Here is a 20,744-nt window from a genome sequence, read left to right on the forward strand (position 1 = left end):
GAATCAGGTTTAGGTTTTACTTTCTCTGTTGATTTCTTGTTTTCAATTTCACTGATATCTGCTCTAATTTTCTTTCTTTCTTTTTTTTTTTTTTTTGTGGTACGCGGGCCTCTCACTGTTGTGGCCTCTTCCGTTGCGGAGCACAGGCTCCGGACACGCGCAGGCTCAGCGGCCATGGCTCACGGGTGCAGCCGCTCCGCGGCATGTGGGATCTTCCTGGACCGGGGCACGAACCCGTGTCCCCTGCATCGGCAGGCGGACTCTCAACCACTGCGCCACCAGGGAAGCCCTATCTGCTCTAATTTTTATTATTTCTCTTCTTTTGCTTACTTTGAATTTAATTTGCTCTTTTCTGGCTTCCTAAGGTGGAACCTTAGATTGTTAATTTTAGATCTTTCTTCTTTTTTAATATATGCATTCAATGCTATAAATTTCTCTCTAAGCACTGCTTTCACTGCGTTCCATAGTGTCTGGTAAGTTGCATTTTCTTTTTCATTTAGTTCAAAATATTTTAAAATTTATTTTGAGAGTTCTTCATTGACCCATGTGTTGTTTAGAAGTGAGTTGTTTAATCAGCATATATTTTGGGATTTTGCAGTTATTTTACTGTTAACTGATCTCTAGTGTAATTCCATTGTGGTCTGAGAGCAGACACTGTATGATTTCTATTCTTTTAAATTTGTTAAGGTTGTGTTTTATGTTCCAGAATGTGGTTTGTTTTAGTGCATATTCCATCAAGCTAGAGAAAATTGTGAACTCTGCTGTTGGTGGATGAAGTAGTCTTTAGATATCTGTTATATCCAATTGATTGATGGTGCTGTAGGGATTGACTGTGTACTTACTGAATTTCTGCCTGCTGGATTTGTCCATTTCTGTTAGAGGAATGTTAAAGTCTGCAACTATAATAGGGGATTCATCTACTTTTCCTTGCAGTTCTGTCAGGTTTTTTTTGTTTTGTTTTGTTTTTTGCGGTACGTGGGCCTCTCACCGCTGTGGCCTCTCCCGTCGTGGAGCACAGGCTCCGGACGCGCAGGCCCAGTGGCCATGGCTTACGGGCCCAGCCGCTCCGCGGCACGCGGGATCCTCCTGGACCGGGGCACGAACCCGTGTCCCCTGCATCGGCAGGCAGACTCTCAACCACTGCGCCACCAGGGAAGCCCAGTTCTGTCAGGTTTTGCCAAATATATTTTAACACTTTGTTGTTATGTGCATGCACATTGAGGATTGTTATGTCTTCTTGGAGGATCGACCCCTTTATCATTATGTTATGGTATTATCCTCTTATTGCTGAAAACTTTCCTTGCCCTGAAGTAGTTCTGTCTGAAATTGATACAGCTGCTTCTGCTTTCTTTTGATTAATTACTAGCATGGTGTATCTTTGTCTATGCTTTTACTTTTCATGTATATATGTCTTTATATTTAAAATGGGTTTCTGAATAATGCCATTTGCAGCAACGTGGATGGACCTAGAGGTTGTCATACTGAGTGAAGTAAGTCAGAGAAAGAAACATCCTGTGATATCGCATATATGTGGAATCTAAAAAGAAATAATACACATGAACTTATTTACAAAACAGAAACAGACTCACAGACTTAGAGAAACAATGTATGGTTCCCCGTGGGGAAGAGTTGGGGGAAGGGTTAGTTAGGGAGTTTGGGATTGACAGGTACACACTGCTGTTTTTAAAATAGATAACCAACAAGGACCTTCTGTATAGCACAGGGAACTCTGCTTAGTGTTGCAGCCTGGATGGGAGGGGAGTTTGGGGGAGAATGGATACATGCATATGTATGGCTGAGTCACTTTGCTGTGCACCTCAAACTGTCACAACATTGTTAATCAGCTATACTCTAGTATAAAGTAAAAAGTTAAAAAAAAATAATAAAATGAGTTTCTTGTAGACCAGCAGTCCCCAACCTTTTTGGTATCAGGGACCGGTTTCGTGGAAGGCAATTTTTCCACGGACAGGGGTGGGAGCAGGATGACGGTTCAGGTGGTAATGCGAGTGACGGGGAGCGGAAGATGCAGCTTCGCTCACTTGCCCACCACTCACCTCCTGCTGTGTGACCTGGTTCCTAACAGGCCACAGACCCGTTTTGGTCTGCGGCCTGGGAGTTGGGGACTCCTGTTGTAGACAACATATATTTGGGTTTTGTTTTTTTCATCCTCTCTGGCAATCTGTCTTTTCATTGGTATATTTAGATCATTGACATTTTAAAGGGATTATTGATATAGTTGGATTAATAACTACCATATTTGTCACTGTTTTCTATTTGTTGCCCTTGTTCTTTGTTCCTGTTTTTGTCTTTCATACTTTTTCTGGCTTTCTGTGGTTTTAACTGAGCACTTTATATGATTCCATTTTCTGTCATTTGTTAGCGTATCAATTATGCCTTTTTGAAAAAACTTTTAATGGTTTCCCTAGCATTGGCTAAATATACATTTCCAGCTAATCCAATTCCTCTTTCAAATAATACTGTATCACTTCATGGGTAATACAAGTACCGTATAATAACAAAATATTCCAAATTCCTCCCTCCTATTCCTTGTATCATTTGTTATCATTCATTTCACTTATACAAAAGCATATTACATATATAAGCATTCATAATTGAATACATTGTTGCTATTATTTTCAACAAATTGTTATCTTTTAGATCATTTAAGAATAAGAAAAATAAATGTTTTTATATTACCTTTAGTTATTCATTTTTTGATGGTCTTCCTTTCTTTATGTAGATCCTTATTTCTGACCCATATTATTTTCCTTCTCTCTGAAGAACTTCTTTTAACATATCTTGTCAGACAGATCTGTCTAAAAGTTTCCTCAGTTTTTGTTTGTCTGAGAAAGTCTTTATTTCTCCTTCCCTTTTGAAAGATAATTTCTCAGGGTACAGAATTCTGAATTGGTGGATTTTTTTAATCTCAACACTGTAAATACTTCTCTTCACTCCCTTCTTGTTTGCTTCGTTTCTGAGGGAGAGTCAGATGTACAGTTAAGCCTTGCACAATGTGGGGGTTAATCCAAGTGAGTATAACTTACAGCCATCCCTCTGCATCTGCATCCTCTGCATCTGCAAAATCAACCAACCATGGGCCGTGTAGTACTTCAGTATTTACTATTGAAAAATATCTGCATATAAGTGAGCCCAGGCAGTTCAAAACCAGGTTATTCAAGGATCAACTTACCTTTGTTCCTCTATAGGTAAGTTTTTTTTTGTCCCCCTTTGGCTTCTTTCCAGATTTTTTTGTCTTTGATTTTCTGCAATTTGAATATAACATGCCTAGACATAGATTTTTGTTTGTTTCTTTGTTTTTGTATTTTTTAAACTTTTTATTTTTGGTTTAATTAATTTATTTCTTGGCTGTGTTGGGTCTTCGTTGCTGCACACGGGCTTTCTCTAGTTGCAGCAAGTGGGGGCTACTCTTCGTTGTTGTGCGCGGGCTTCTCATTGCGGTGGCTCCTCTTGTTGCGGAGCATGGGCTGTAGGCACGTGGCCTCAGCAGTTGTGGCTCGCAGGCTCTAGAGCACAGGCTCAGTAGCTGTGGCGCACGGGCTTAGTTGCTCCGCAGCATGTGGGATCTTCCTGGACCAGGGCTTGAACCCATGTACCTTGCATTGGCAGGCGGATTCTTAACCACTGTGCCACCAGGGAAGCCCTGTTTCTTTGTTTTGTTTTGTTTTTAAGCATTTATCCTGCTTGGTGTTCTCTGAGCTTCCTGGATCTGTGGTTTGGTATCGGACACTTATTGGGGAAATTCTCACTCACTATTGCTTCAGATATTGCTTCTGTTCTTTTCTCTGTTTCCTCTTTCTGGTATTCTCATTACACATATGTTACATCTTTAGTAGTTGTCTCAGAGTTCTTGGATATTCTTTTCAGTTTTGGTAAGTTTTTATTGTCATATTTTCAAGCTTAGAGATTCTTTACTCACCTGTGTCCATTCTACTAATGAGCCCATCAAAGGCATTCTTTATTTCAGTTACAGCGTTTTTGATTGGTAGCATTTCTTTTTGATACTTTCTTAGAATATCCATCTCTCTGCTTACATTGTCCATCTTTTCTTGCATGTTGTTTACTTTTTCCATTAAAGCCTATAGCATGTTATTCTTAGTATTTTAAAATTCCTGGTCTGATAATTCCAGCATTCCTGCCATATCTGACTCTGGTTTTGTTTTGATTTTTCTCCCTTTTCACGGGGTTTAGAAGACAACCTCTTGGTATTGCAATACCTTTCCTACAATGGCAAAGTGATTGGGTTATCCTGAAAACCTTGAAATAATATTGTCAGTGCAAGTTGACTTTTAGAGTATCTTAAAGAAATGGCTTTATACAACGTTTGTCAAACTTTTATTTAGCATTTATTGAACATCTTTGCTGTGAAAGGGGTATGCTTTACCCTTTGTAAAGCAGAAACATAAATATTTCTCAAGAATGTTATTGAGCATAATGAAGTGAGAGTCGAATAAAGTTCCACAAGGCAGAGATAATTAGAGCTCTTAAAGATGCTCAGTGGTTGCTTTGCTTTCTCTATTATTGCATGGAAACAGCTGGTATGCTTCTTTTCAAGCTCATTCACATACTTATGATGAAGTTTTGATAGCATTCATTATCTTCTTGAAAGTCTTGGCAGTTAAATGGGCCAGAATTTAAATAACAATTTGAGCTTCTTAGGTACGTTTTTTTCAGTGCCTCAGAATTTAAAATCTAGGATTTCTTTAGGAAAATGTATTCTCTTTTTATATTCCTGCCTTGGAATAAGTTCCTTGCATTCTGTTTTTTCCCTTCTTTGTGTCTTAGAAGATATGTGTTATTTCCTGGAATCCTAGGTAACCAAACTCCTCCTTTTTGAGTGACAAAACCTTGTTACTCAAAGCACTGTATGTTCTGTGTATGTGCTCCAGTCTGGCTCTAGAGAGCCTGTTCTTTGTGGTTTGGTTTCTAATGTTATGTGTTACCATTTTGTAAAAAAAAAAAAAAATTCATATGACTAACTTGCCACAGTAATCCTCTCTGACACATTTGCTTCAGGGAGAAAGCTGGCAAAGTTAGAAACACATGCCTAGTTTAAAATTTGCTGTCACTGCAGAAAAAAAGTTAATGGAATATAGTCCTAGTTTTTTCCTCTGTGTTAGTATTACTCATGGGACCAGAATAATGATTTTGGCAAGAGTATATTTACTTTCCTGTGTAATTTTATCATACTTCAGTATCTCACTCATATTTTCCCTAGGATTTGTCAAGAAAATATTATTATATAGAGGAGTAAAAATAAAATTCTTTCTTTAGGCTCATAAGCAGTTAGTCTGAAAATACAAGTGTTTTATTTTGCATTAATATGAACTATACAAAATTTAGTGTTCCTTGTATTTTAAAGTTCCTTTAACTTAAAATGCAAATGGTAGATATTAATATTTATTATTAGCATCTTTTTATATTTCATTTTCTCAACTCTGAATGTTCACCTAGTTTACAAAATTGACCTTTGCAAAGTTTTCAATAGTCCATCCCCACTCTGTTGTCCTTGTTCAGGGTTCATTACTTCTTTCCTAACACTACAATCATATCCTTTTTACTGGTCTCCTCAGTCATTTCTTACCAGTGCTTAATGCAGATCTGCCCATCCACAGATACTGAAAGCCTCCAGCCTACAGGTACCACCCTTCACAGTGCTTCTAGAAAGCCCCACCCACCCCTAAAGTCTGACCTCTTTACTTTCTTAAAAGGTTGTATAGGGCTTCCCTGGTGGCGCAGTGGTTGAGAGTCCTCCTGCCGATGCAGGGGACACGGGTTCGTGCCCCGGTCCGGGAAGATCCCACATGCCGCGGAGCGGCTGGGCCCGTGAGCCATGGCCGCTGAGCCTACGTGGCCGGAGCCTGTGCTCCGCAGCTGGCTTCTGTTTTTCTGTCTGATTCCTCATTTGCATTTCAGTTCTTAACTAATGAACTGGTGCTAGTTCTCTGCCAGAATCTCAGCCTCATTAGCCAGGGGTCAGAGCATCACTGTTGTCTTTGACTACTTGGTCTCTGCCTGGTTAGTGTTGGGAATCAGGATTCTGAACACCCCGCGACTCCTTGCCACTAGATTGGGTGGCCTCTAGTGTACTTCATCAGGGCTGATAAGAGGAGGAAGATAATCAGGGCCTTCAGAAGACCAGGAAGGGCACTGGGGTAAATCCTACTTAGAATGGGATTTTGTTTTTTCCTCTGGGACCCAAGCACACTCTTAGCAACCCTGTCCTTCATGGGAGTATAGTGAGTTCATTATTCAGAAGGTTGCCCACATTATTTTTTCTTCTCATCTCTCAAGCAACTCCTGACCACACAGATTATCTTCCTTAATAGTGATAATAACAGCAATGACAACCCCTCTGTGTTGTACCAGACATTTTACTTTTATTATTTTTGTTGCCTTGCAGGGGATATGACATTTACCCCCACTGTATACTGAGGACACTGCAGTTCAGAGAGGTTAAGAGCTCAAGGTCACTTTGGGGTATGTGGTAGAGCTGGAATTCCAGTCCAGCTCTCTGACACTAAAGCTTGGAGCTTTTTTCAGGAGGCCCCAGTGCATGAAGCATGCTTTTGGGCTGCCTCTTTCCATTTTCAGCTTTATACAGTAAAACTCTTGTGTTCAGGAAGAGAAAATATATATTGAACACTTACTATGCATGCATTTCAGGCATCAAACATTATGGTCTAGCAAGCATTAGGTGCTTAATGATTGTTGAATGAATTGATAAATGAATGAATGAGAGGATACTATGTAAATTTGTTAGAAAGGGCAATCTCTTTGTGCTTAACACAGTGGCAGGCATGCGGTAGGTGCTCAAAAATACTTGAATTAATGAGATTATTCAGATATTGTTGAATTAATGAGATTATCCAGTGCACCCTTCTATTAAAACATGATGATGAATATAAGTATTTGAGTGATAGATCTAGTCTTCTGGTGAAGAAAAGATGGGTTTTAATGGATGTTTTTTTCCTTTGTATCCCTCAAAGAGTAGTTGATATCCTATGATGAGCTCCACTTCCAGTAGAAGGCTTCATTTACCTACTTCATCTTACTCGACCTCTCACTTATTCACTCCTTAAAACTCCTTCCTTGACTTTGGCCCTTGCCCTTGGATAATGCCATTAATTCTCATAACCAGTTACATTCTGCACACTGACAATTCCCACAGCTATATCAGAATTTTTTAGGCAGAATTTTTCCTTGACGATCCAGGGTCATGTAAATGACTGTCTACCTTAAACTAAAATGTCATAGAACTTTCCCGCCCTGCCCACTACCCCGTGTGTATATCTGCTGCTTCTCCTTTGTGTCTTGTATTGTTAAAGGGGAGGAAACTCTGTATTCAGGACAGAGACCTCTGGGTAAGAAGCAGCCTCAGTATAATCACGAATGTGACCACATGGGGTTCCCTTAGCCACTGCTTTGGAGAAGTCAGTGTTGACCTAGATTTAAGACCCCCTACCTTAAGGGGCTAACAGTGGTCTACATCACCCCCTCCAAACAAGTTTTGTCTTTTGGTGCTTTTCTGTGCCACTGACCTTCTATTCCTCCTTGCCGATGCAAGCAGGGATGACAGGAGAGTGAGGCCTCTTTCTCATTACATTCCTTTCTCAAGCATGATGTGTGAGAGAATGTACTTTGATTATCACATCCACAGAACTCTCTCAAGGTTTGTGTAGACATTTCCCCCATTGTCTGCTTCTTTCCTGGCTGGATAATAGACCATAAGTTGTTTTGTGAGTTATTTTTCCTGTTACTTGCAGTCCTCACAGCAGGCCTGCCCAGTGACACAGTGCGGTTAACTCTTAGCTATTTCTCTGGGCCTATTCATGGTTTCCCTTTCTTGTGCTAGAGTCACTGGACTTCAGCTGATAGTGTTATGTTTTGTCCTGTTACATTACTACAATGGCATGTGGTTTTGCTTCTCTTTTTTCCTTCATCACATTTGTGTGGGACCCATTTGTCTAAAACTGTATATGAAATGTCTTCAAACAGCCTTAATCAAGTCAGTCGCTGTCTGTGTATAATGTTGGCAAAGAAATCTTAAGCATTTCCTTCCTACATTTAGTCATATTAAAGAGAAATTTATAAGGAGTATTTTATTCTTTTTATTACAAAATGTTTACTATAAGATGACCAAAAGTTAATGCAAATCTAGCCTCCACTTTGGCATAGGTAAATCTTAGTTGCTATGTGACCATTTGCTGTCTGTCTGTCCATATCTGTATTTGAAGAAACGTAATTCAAACTCATTTTGTTGAAGTGAGAGAGTGGTAGTATATATATGGACATATATACACTACCAAATGTAAGATAGATAGCTAGTGGGAAGCAGCCACATAGCACAGGGAGATCAGCTCGGTGCTTTGTGACCACCTAGAGGGGTGGGATAGGGAGGGTGGGAGGGAGGGAGACGCAAGAGGGAGGAGATATGGGGATATATGTATATGTATAATTGATTCACTTTGTTATAAAGCAGAAACTAACACACCATTGTAAAGCAATTATGCTCCAATAAAAATGTTAGAAAAAAGGTAAATGTAGTGTTAGATTGTCTGGTGAAAGGTGAAAGTTGTTTGATGTTATTATCATTTTTATAGTATATGTTATTTCACTGTAAGATGAAAATTTGTCAGTAAGTGGTTGGGACACAAACATAATTAAATACCTTTGTTCTCTACATTTCTTAAAAAAATGAGAATATTAAATAATTTGTTAGTTGTTTCATGCAGTGTGTGATCACTGATCACAATCAATATTTTTAAGCTACCTATAATGATTAAGTTCACTGTTTATTTTAAGGGTATATAACCATAGTGTTCATTTTCTAAACTTACTAGAGAGAGAGTTCTCTTAGCAAAACTGTGCATCAGTGTTTGTTTTGATTTTGGTTCACCGCTTAGCATCTTGTCTGGTCTTTAATCAACATAAAGCTTGTCTAATTCATTGGCTCAAAAAAAAAAAAAAAAAAACCCAAACTCATTTTGTTGTAGGTTCCCCAGCTAGCCAGGACTAAGGCAGACTGTCTCAGAGAGCTCTGAGATGGGTTTGTTTATAGCCTAAGGTTCTCACACTGTCTGGGGTAGATATTGCTGATTATAGTGCGCTGGTTGTTTTAGAACCACAGCCTTTGATCTGACCTTATTCTTTTTGACCAGAAGTAGCAGCATTAATTCCACACCACAGAGTATTACAAGACCCTGAGAGTATCCTTCTGTAGGACCAAGAGTGAGTGGTTAAGGAAGTCATATAGCTGGTACACAGCTTCCTTCATTGTGCACTACACATATCTCCCACAAATAGGCCCCCTGCTTCAAGGGTGTTTGTATTTGGAGTGGTTAATTCCATTAGCCTGTATGGGTAGATGACAGAAGATATTCTGTTAAAAACTTCACACTTACTGTCCTCCTCCATGACTTTCTTTCATTTAATTCAGGGCCCAGCTGAAATGCTCAGTATCACTTCTTAGTGAGTGCTTCAGAATTCTTGGCATTGAATATCACTGTAGTAAAAGCACATAAAATCAACATATTGTGGAAAAGCTTCTCTGTGCAGCACCCTGCCCACCTTGCACGTCTTCATTCAGGGCACGTGGGCAATGCTTCACCACAGTCTGACTCAAGTCTTGGCGAAATGCCCTGTGGTTCCTCCCGGAGCAAGGGGAGATAAGCAGCTTGGTGAGGAGCTGTCACCAGGTGGTTTCTCCTAACGTACCTTGTGGGAAACTGTCATAAGTCCATTTCTCATCCATCTCCTCGTTCAGCTGAGTGCAGGGGTCTCCACCTTGTACCTTGTACCCTTGAGGTGTCTCTGTAAGTCTGTAAAACTGCTTGGATTTAGTTTAGAGGTGGCTCCTTGACAGCAGCATGACACATCGCTTGAACATCTGTCATCTGGCCCTTCCTGTTTGATGTCAGCATGTGGGATTAAGGGCTTGGTACACTGACACCGTGCTGATTTTGCTTTTGCTGTGTGTTTGAGTAATAAATTTTCTGAATCCATTTGAGCTCATTGTCTCCTTACCAGACTAACCTGTGGAAGTGTGGCAAGCCAACCTAATAGCTGTACTAGTAATACTTGTGGCCCTGTGAGCCATTGAGTTGCTGCTTTGGGAATGTTTGACTGTGTGACGCAGTGGGGCAGTGGGGCTCTCACTGGCCAAACACTCGGCTCCTATATGTACCATGGGTTACCCTTTGAGCCTTTGTACTCGTCTCTGGGCAGAGTGAGGCCCCTATTGGAATTACCCTTTTCTCACATTGCCAGGCCAACAAAAATACTAAAATCTGCTCATCAGAAAGTCTTTTTATACAACTGGAAGGACCACACAAATTCTAAAGCTGACCCCTAACACCTGCCTCCCGCCTCCCTCCCTCCCCCCGCCCCCAGCCTCTACATCTCTCTAAGAGTGGTAGGAAACAGAGAATAATCACAGTGTTTGGGCCTACTCAGAATGGTGTACTTTATTTTTTTATTTTTTTGGCTGCGTCGGGTCTTAGTTGCGGCATGTGGGATCTTCATTGCAGCACGCAGGATGTTTTCATTGCAGCGAGCAGGCTCTTCATTGCGGCATGCAGGCTTTTCTCTAGTTGTGGCATGCAGGTTCTCTCTCTGTAGTTGTGGCATGCGGGTTCCAGGGCGCGTGGGCTCTGTAGTTTGAGGCACGCGGGCTCTAGTTGAGGTGCACGAGCTCAGTAGTTGTGGCACGTGGCCTTAGTTGCCCCGTGGCATGTGAGACGTTAGTTCCCCGATGAGGGATTGAACCCGCGTCCCCTGCATTGGAAGGTGGATTCTCTACCACTGGACTACCAGGGTTAGGGTTAGGGTGTACTTTAAATGGTACATTCCTACTCAGGAGGTGGTTCCCTCTTGCTCATAGATTTTGTGATATTTTGGTTTCCAAAGAAACCAAATGTTTCACCCTACAAGCACCTACAAACATTTCTATTCTGGCATTAGATCTGGGAAAAATGGAAGACAACATGGAGGGTAATTTCTACTTATATATTTTTGAAAATTTTTCTATATAGTACTTGTTGATTTTGCATTATGATCTTTTTTAATATAGACATTTAAGGCTATAACTTTCCTTCTAAGCACAACTTTAACTGCATTCCACAGATTTTATGTTGTATTTTCATTACCATTTAGTTCAAAATATTGTCTAATTTCTCTTGTAATTGATTTTTTGTGTGTTTCCCTTTGTTGAAAGCTTTTTATCCAAATGCAGTCACATACATTTCACTACATACTACTATAATTTTTATTCTAATACAGTGATCCTCCTTCAACTTATCAGATCCCTTTCATAAGAGAAGTTAGCATATATGTAATTTATGTTTTGATCCAGTGATTATTTAGAGTTTTATTGTTTACTTTCCAAATATGTAGTGTTTTCCTGGTTTACATATTGGTATTTGTGAGGACAATGTTAACACAGGGGGTCTGGTTGCTGACTCCTTCATGTCTCTAAGGGAACCTGGAACCATGATTGACTCTTGGTTAACCCCTGGGAATGTGGCCCTCCGCATGTTTTTATGTTAATGGTTGATTTAGTTTTGAACACCAGGAGCAATAGACCGTGCTGTACCTGTTTGTCGGAACTGCTTTGTACAAACATCCAGATTGATGAAGTGTACCTAGTTTCATTGTTGGGGTCCTGAGTTTCAGTTACCATGGCGGTCAAGTAGCAGGATATGCCTGTATGACCAGCCTTTCTTACAAGCCATGAAAGCTGAGACTCAGTTGCTCTTTCTGCTCTTCCCTGGTCAGAGGTATTTTGCATATATCCCTATAGTTTGCTTCTAGAGAGAGTATGTATAAAAAGGTCTGTAACCTCTCTGGATTCTACCCAATGCATATCTTTTTCCTCCTGCTTTTACTCTGTACCCTAGACTGTGATAAATCTTAGCCATGAATATAACCTACTGTTGACTCTTCCGTGGTGAATCACAAACTTGAGGGTGGTCCTGTGTGCCCTAAAATGGTATTCTAATTTGATTCTTTTGTGGTCAGAGAACATACTCCATATGATTTCAGGTTTGGTTTTTTTAAGAAAAAAATTATTGAGGCTTGTTTTATAACCTAGAATATGATCTCTCCTGGTAACTATCCCATGTAAATCTGAAAAGAATGTGTATTTTGCCATTTTGGGGTATATCAGTCTATAAATATATATTAGGTCAAAGTGGCTAATAATGTTGTGCATGTCTTCTATGGCTTTGCTGATTGTTCTTTTTTTTTCTAGTTCAATCCATTGCTGAGACAGGAGTGTTAAAGTCATCAACTATGATTGGAGAATTGTCTGTTTCTCCCTTTAATTCTGTCAATTCTTGTTTCATATATTTTGAAACTCTGTTATGGGATGCATACACATTTGGGTTGGTCCCTTTCTGTTGAATTGACTCTTTTATCATTATTGACTCTATTATCATTCTCCTTTATTTCTGGTAATACATTTGGTTTTGAAATTTGTCTTGTGATGTTAATGGCCATTCCAGCCTTTTGCTTATTACTCTTTGCAAGGTATGTTTTTCATCTGCTCATTTTTAACCTGTCTGTGTATTTATATTTAAAATGAGTGTCTTGTAAACAGTGTAGACTTGTGTAGTTTGTTTTATTTTTGCCTTCTGACAATTTCTGCTTCTTAATTGGAGAGTTTAGTTCAATGATCTTTAATGTAATTATTGACATGATTGGGCTTAGGCCTAATATTTTTTATTTTCTACACATCTCTGTTTTTCCTTCCTCTCTTCATCCTGCCTTGTTTGTAGAGGATTTGAATATGTTTTCAGAATTCTCTTTTATTTTGTCTTTTGATATTTTAGCTATTCTTTTTCGTACTATTTTTATAGCGGCTGCCCTAGGGATTATAATATACAAAAATAACTTTTCACAGTCCACTTAATTAGTTAATAATGTACTACTTAGTACATTAGTTAATACTGTACTACTTCAAGTAAAACATCGAAAACTCACAAACTTACAGATCCACACCTCTATCCTTTTTGTTATAGTTGTTACATGTAAACACACACATGCACACACACACACACACTCCACAAGACACTTACCATTTTAGTTTTAGACAGTTATTTGATTTATAAAGAAATTCAGAGGAAAAAAGCAAAATATAGTCCTCTGTATTTATTCCTCCATTTATCACTTCTGATGCTCTTTATTCATTTTTGAGTGTCCCAATTCCATCTAGTATCATTTGCCTTACATCTAAATAACTTCTAGCATTTCTTACAGTGCAAGTCTGCTGCCAGCAAATGCACTTCTTATAGTGATCTGCCAGTGACAAATGCTTTTAGTTTTCTTTTATCTGAAAGTATCTTTATTTTGTTTTCACTCTTCAGGGATATGTTTGCTGGATACAGAATTCTGGGTTAACATTTCTTCCCCGCCCCCCCAAGACTTTAAAGATGTTCCAGTCTTTCTGTCTTCCATGGTTTCTGATGAGAAGTTAAGCATTAATCAGATCATTGTTCTCTTGTTGGTGATATGTCATTTTTCTCTGGCTGCTTTCAAGGTTTGCTCTTTATCTTTGCCTTACAATGGTTTATTATGTACCGTGGCTGGGTTTCTCTGTGTTTATCCTACTTTGATTCATGTATTTTGTATCTGCGAATTTCTTTCATCAATTTTGGGAAATTTTTATCCATTATTTCTACAAATATTTTTTCTCTCTCCTCTTCATCTGGTATTCTATTTGCATTTATTTATGACTGTATAATATCATTTAACAGGTCTCTTAGCTTCTGTTCATTTTGTTTAATTTTTTCTCTCTATTCTTCACCTTCTGTAATTTCTGTTGATTTGTCTTTAAGTTCACTTACTCATTCCTCTGTCATATCCATTTGGATGTTAGTCAATCTAGTGATTTTTTTTCAGAAATTATATTTTTTTGTTGTTCTAAAATTTCATTTTTATTGTTTCTGTTTCTCTGCTGAGACTTCCAATTTCTCTGCTGAAGTTTTCATCAATTGATCATTCCAACATCTCTGCCATAATTGAGTCTAGTTCTCATGCTTTCTTTGTCTCATCTAACTAGATTGTTTTGTTTTATTATGCTTTGAAATTTTTTGTTGAAAACTGGACATCATGTACTGAGTAATAGGAGCTGAGGTAAATAGGCCTTTAGTGTGAAGTTTGATGTTTATCTGGCTAGAAGTTAGACTGTGTAGTATGTACTGTAGCTGTAGGTGACAGAGGATAAACCTTCCGCTGGTGTCTTTGTTTTTCACTCCCCTATTGTCTTCAGGTTCTCCTAGGGACTTGTTCTTAAATAAGGTCTGGGATGAGCTATTCGCTCAGTTTTATTCCCCTGTCATTATACAAGAGTTCTACTGATGTAGTGGGAAGGTGTGGGGAGAGAGGAAGTGTTTTATAATCCTAACACTGGGTCTCAGTCTTTTAGTGAGCCTGTACCCCTGGGCTGTGACCTTCACGACTGCTTCTCAGCATTTGTTTTTCACCCTTAGGTGAAATAGGAAGGCTAGATGGGGGCTGGAATTGGGTGATTTCCTTCCCCCATGTGGAAGGCTAAAGGGGGTTAGAACCAACTGGGTATTTGGGTATTTTGAGCCAATTTGAGTATTTCACTTCCCCAAGGTTGATTGGGCTCTGTTAAATAGCTTCCCTTGAGGGCAGACCTTGTTAAGAGGTAGAGAATGTTCTGGGCATATTACAAAGCGGCTGCTTTCCCCTCCCACTTCTGGAAGCCTGAGGGAAGTTTTCTCTGATCTTCACTGTGAGAACTTGGCAGGGCTCCTGGTGGTAAAACTCAAAAAAGTATGAGGGTCCCCCTAAGATCAAGCCCCCCTGAAGTTTTTAACTCTCAAACTTGTCCCCACTGAGCTTCTAGCAATCAACTACAGTTTAGGTTTTCTACTCTGGTACTGGTTCTGGAGTTTTCTGTTCCTGGGCCTCTGCTTTGGTAAGTTGGATTTTCTGTATGCACCTGTCGGTCTCTACAGTTTTGGGGGCAGTGTTTTGCCCTGTGAGCTCAGTGCTCTGCTGGATCTAGAAAGAGTTGTTGACTTTCAGTTTGTTCACCTTTTTTCTTGTTGTGAGAATGGGAGTGATAAATTCCAAAGTCCTTCTATACCAAGGTCAGAAGTCAGGTTTTTATGAATTGAAAACATTGTCTTCTTGTATTTCATTGAGGATAGCCACTTTAACATCCTTGTCTGTTAGTTCTGGTTCATCTTGGAGTTGGACCAGAATGATTTTCTTTTCTCCTGATAATGTGTTATATTTTGTGTGTGTGCGTGTGCGATATTTTCTTGATTCTTTGTATGCTGGCTACTTTGGGATTATATCTTGGATGTTATGATGTTAAATTGAGGAAATTCTGGACTATGTTATTTTTATCCAATAAGTACTATTTCTTTATCTTAGCAGCCAGTTTTCTTGGCTGGGCTTGAACAGCTAACTCCTGTGTAGTAGCTCTTGTCTTTGTTCAGATCTGCTGTTTTTGGATGGGCTGTTAATAGTCTAGCCTGTGCAAGTGTTGTTCAGGGTTTAGTCAGAGATGTGGGTAATCAGGGATTAGGGATCTACTCTTTGGGTCTTTCTTTTCAATGCTCATGATTTCCTGGATTCTTTTTATCTGGTTTTTCAGGTCTGAATGATTGGGTTTTTCACACATGCTTATACTTCTGCTGTGAGCACTTGGGCTTCACCTAAATCCAGACTAAAAGGCACATCATCTCCTCTCCTTCAACTGAGTGCACAATCTGCCAGTGTCTGTCTGCTTCTCTTCACTCATCAGCACCTTCTGGGTGGCAGTTATAGTCTTAGTTCAAAATTTGTTCTTTTGTTTTGCATTTATTCCATACCACCATAGTTAGGATTCAATTACGGATGTAATTGAATACAGAGCTTGGGGCTTCCCTCTCTGGCTGTCTTCCTTCTGGGATTCCCTCACTTCTTCAGCATTTTCCCAACTCACCTTTTCTGGTTCCCTACCACCAGGATTATGTCGGGTTTTTTCTATGTGTGCCCTGTCCTCCACTAGCTGCTGTTCATCACAAATGCTGCACTTAGCCCCAGGCTAAAAGCCATGGTGAGTAAAACTTATTGATATAGTTCCCTGTCTCTATTCCTCCCAGCAGTTGTGAGTTCCCTGTGAGAGTCTGTATGCTTTTGCTCACTGTCCAGTACCTTAAGTTCATTTCTTTCTATGATACCTAGGTTTTGTGGTTGTTTTTTGTGTGTATATGTGCGGGGGACGGAGAGAGTCCTATAGGTTCTGAGTTTATCATATCCAGAAATGGAAAGTTTTGAGGAATATTTCCATGAGGGCAAAAAACCAATTTACTGAATAACCTCTTAGAATCCAAGACCATGTGCTCCTTTAGTGACAGAATCCTGTGATGTCCTAGCCTCTTGTTTTCCATACAAAAGGGAGTAGGGGGCAGAGACATTTTAGAGATAAGCAGAATCCTTTAAGGGCTATGAGCAACCTATATGATCCCACCTCACTAAGTTGTATTGAAAATAGAATAACTTTTCACCAAGCCTGGAGATTTTTAAAAAACCTATTTAGAGCTGTTTTAAGTCAAATGCTAGATTCTACTCTGCTTAGTACAATGCTTGTAGTAGGTATTCAGTAAATGTTATTTCACCATAATAAATTACTCACCATTAATAAATTAACTAAGAGTGAGCATTTTGATTATCTCAGAAGTAAGAAAATTAAAGAAATATATTTGTATATTTTTTCTTCTTGTACTCATGTAGATATGCAGCTGATATATTTCAAGCCATTTTAAATAAGATCACTTTGTCCATGATATACTTTGTTATATAGTGCTATGTAAATGCGTTTGGGAGGAAGTCCCTGTAATGGTTATTTCTTCTAACTCATTTGCTGAAGGACTGTAGGGAATAGTGAGCTAGATAATTAAATAAAGTTCGTTTTGTAGTTTCTACCTTATGTGACAGCCAGAGTAAATGAGATTATTAACTTGAACACCTTAAGAATGCATACAGTAATTAGGAGTCTTATAGAAATCATCAAGGAATTTACAATGATAGAAGAGCAAAGAATTAAGGTTTCTCTAATGATGGGGTTAAAGTCTTCTGCATGTATGTCTGCACACATACAAAGTATAAAATTCATCAAAATACAACTCACAATACTTTTGGCTCATTATCCTCTTGTAAATTCACATGTAAGAGATTATGTGGGGTCTTGATAGCATTATGGTAAATCACAGGCTGTACTGTAGGTGCTACTCACTATTGAATGGGAATGAGATCAAAGCAGCCATGTTGGCCTGTCACTAAAATGAGAGATTTGGCATTGACTTGTCAGTGTGGTTACTGTAAAAGAGATGCAGTATGGAGCTATTTCCTAAGATTAATCCAGGTATTCAGCATCATAACTCAGAAACTCATTCAAGTCTCTGCCCTAAGTCTCCATTTACTTAGTGCTGTAGGTAGATTGGTGGACCCTGAGAAGGCTTAGGACTTTGAAGGGGCTGTGGTAGCTATCTTGCTGTTGGCTCTAGTGACCTGTAGCTATGGATCCCCCTGTATGCACCCCTTTTCTGGGGTTGAAATCCAGTGCCCCAAAGCTGCTTTGAGGCCTGAATTGAATGAGTGAGCACTCAAAATGTGAAAACAATTATAGACCAGAATAACAAGGTAAGGCCAAAGAATGTTTTTATGAATATTCATGCATGTTGCCAGCAGGATTCAGTTTTTTTCCAGATTCTGAAAGATTCGCTTATAATTTAATGAATTTATATTTGATTCTTCTGAGCATCCAGTTACCTTCCTATTGGTTCTGTACCAGACCACATCATTTTATGTCCCTTTGTCCTACCCATCTCTGAGGTAGATGAATGCTTCAGTTCAACGGGTGGTAAGGGGCTGTATTTTCACGGGACTTTCCTTGTGTTTCACAGTGTCTGTGTGATAAGAAGGACAGGAAGAAAATCTGTTTTAGAATAAACTGCATGAGGTGTTAGAATCCTATAATGCTTATTATGAAGTTTGGTGAAATGCTTTTCCAAAGAGAATTTTCTCCTCAAATTAGTAGCTATCAATAAATTGGTATGTGGGAGGAACCTTCCTTAAGATTGGTGTTCCTTGGTAGCTAAAGCAAGACGTTGCAGACATTTCAGAAGCAGTTTCCAAGGAAGTGAATAGATGATGAGGTAATTTTCTTTAGTACTTGTATCCTGATAGTCTCCAGAGGCTTTGAAGCTGTGAGTTACAAAATAGACTGATTTGATCTCCTGGGGATATTTGCCAGCTTCATAATTGCACTGAGATTTTTAATGAAAACAAGTGACAACACGATGTCTTTCCCTTTGTTCTAGGAGGGAGGCAATTCCTCGGTGATAAGGAACAAAGTGTAGGTTTTAGTTTGGAAGACTTGGAAAACCAGACTTCTTATAGGCGAAACACAGCAGTATATCTGTGATACAGTTATGCAGCCACCAAGTTGTGACTACTTGTTTTATTGAGATAGCCTTGACAAAAGTCAATTAGACTAAGCAACATGAAGGCAGGTTTTATGTTATTTTGGTAATCAGACTCCTGGCACGATGCTTGGCTGTGGTAGATCCTGTTACATTTTTGTTAGAAGAATGGGAAGTCTATTGTGTTGCAGTGTCCTAGGTTGCTTGACGCGTAGACTTTCCCTCCTGCCCCTGGCAAACAAGTCATTTTTCAGGACTCTCAAGTGTTGCCTGGTCTGTGAAGACTTCATATCTTTTCTGGTTACCACTAACCTGACCATTCTTCCCTTAATGTATCCTTTACTTCCTTTATAGCATCTATGACATTTTAATTTCATTTTTGATGTGTATCTGCCTCTTTATACCACAGTGAGGAGCTCAATTACAGTTTGTTTGTTTACCCTTGGTATATTAGTAGGAATGAGTTTGGCTGCAATTAGCAGACATGCAATTAATAGAGGCTTAGATAAGAGTGTAGTTATCTCACAAAATTAGTTTGGAGGTAAGCAGTTCAGGGTGGATGTCTTCAAGGACACATACCTTTCTGTTTTTCCAACCCATTAAGTTTAGCATGTGGTTCTCATTCGCATTATTGTACGATGGCTATACTCCACACCTCACATCCGTATTCCATGCAGGAAGAAAGAGGGCAAATGGCAGAAGGGTTTGCAGAGGTATGTCCTCTTGAAAACAAGACTCTTCCCTTACATCACATTGGCTAGAACTGGGTCACATGTACACCCTTAGTTACAAGGGAGTCTGAGAACTTTTCCAGCCCTCCTCCTACAGAAAGGCTGGGGGGCAAAGGCATTGTGGATGGCATTTGTGTAGGTAGCCTACAGTTTCCTGTTGATGATTGGGGTCTCCCTTAAAAATGTCCTGGCACATGTCCAACCAATTATGTCACATATTGAGCATATTTTAGTAGTACGCTTACCATTTTAAATCTCAAGAACAAAATCTGTTTCTTTGCTATTTCTTCAGATTCTTTGCATCTATTTTAAAAGTGTGGTCTGGCTCTTGGTTTCAAATTAAACTTACTTTGGCCATTTTCAAGATGAAGGTTATGGTCAGAGATGGAAATAAGCAGTAGTACAAGAGAATGTGGTTCTAGGAACTTGGCCCCAGCAGTATGGAAACCATTTCCCTGTAAGTGATGGACTCCATAAATAGTCTCTCTGCTTCCTAGGGTTCTGTGATTTCTAGATGTCCTTCAATTCCTTTTTCCTTTTATGAATTGCATTTGACAGAGGGAGGGGATGCAGCACTTGATGGGTCCCCTTATTTGTAGTGTGAGTATATTTAATTTCTGTATCAACACATAGTTTCTGGGTGTCCTCTTTAAACTGGTTGGAATGAAGCTGAGGGCATCTGGGAACCCTTAGGACCCTCTACTCCTTGCTGCTGCTGCCCCCACTCCTATTCTCTACTGCCTTCTTAGGGCACTCCTTCCTGTGATTCGTGACTTTATTTGCATTCCTTATTGTGTTCTCTAGATAGTTGTGAATTGTAATGTCTCTTTCTTTATCCAAATATATGTTTTTTTCAGCCATAAATTCCCTTGTCCTTACTTACGGCAGCAGCAGGGAAACACTACAGTCATATCTATTAGACAAATCCCTTTACTCAGAGACCAAGCTTTCCTCCACAGTCCTTCCCTTTGGTTGTTCTAGGAAAGGCAGGAGGTTTTCTGGAGGTTTTCTGAAGCAGTTTTTAAGTTGCTTCTAGGAAATTTATATCCATTTTGGTAGTGGACAAATTTTTTTCCTTCGAAGGCCACATATATAAGGAGGAAGAGATCAAATAAGGGCCACACATGTAAAGATCCTACTTAGAAGGTAGTTCTTTTGGGTAGAAGTTTTATTTTTGAGAGAAAATGTTCTTCATCCATGCTTTTGCAATTAAAAACAGAGCATAAATGCCCCAAAAGAGCAGAGAGCACAAAATTTTAACCAAAAGCTATAGGTTTATAAAAGAAGAAATACAGCTAGCTCATATATACATTATATATAATCTGTTCAACCTGATTGTGATCAAGGAATTGTAAACTAAAGCAATGAGATACCATTTTTCATCTATAGAATTCACAAATTTGAAAAACAAAATGCTCATACTCATTGTTGACAAGTGTGAGAAATAGTCTTTAAAAGTTTTTTTTAATTATAAAAGGTTAGGCATACTGAAAAGTAGAGAAGCCAGTATGATGAAAACTTCCATGTCTACTATTTTATTTATTTCGAATCT

General features: G+C 39.2%; 1 protein-coding gene across 1 annotated transcript in view; it reads left to right on the forward strand.

The window, feature by feature from the left end:
• Positions 1-20,744, forward strand: part of PRRG1 (proline rich and Gla domain 1) — a 135,387-nt gene that overhangs the window by 17,774 nt on the left and 96,869 nt on the right. The window lies entirely within an intron of this gene.

This window comes from Leucopleurus acutus (assembly GCF_964270905.1).
Source record: "Leucopleurus acutus genome assembly, chromosome: X".
NCBI classification, from domain to species: domain Eukaryota; kingdom Metazoa; phylum Chordata; class Mammalia; order Artiodactyla; family Delphinidae; genus Leucopleurus; species Leucopleurus acutus.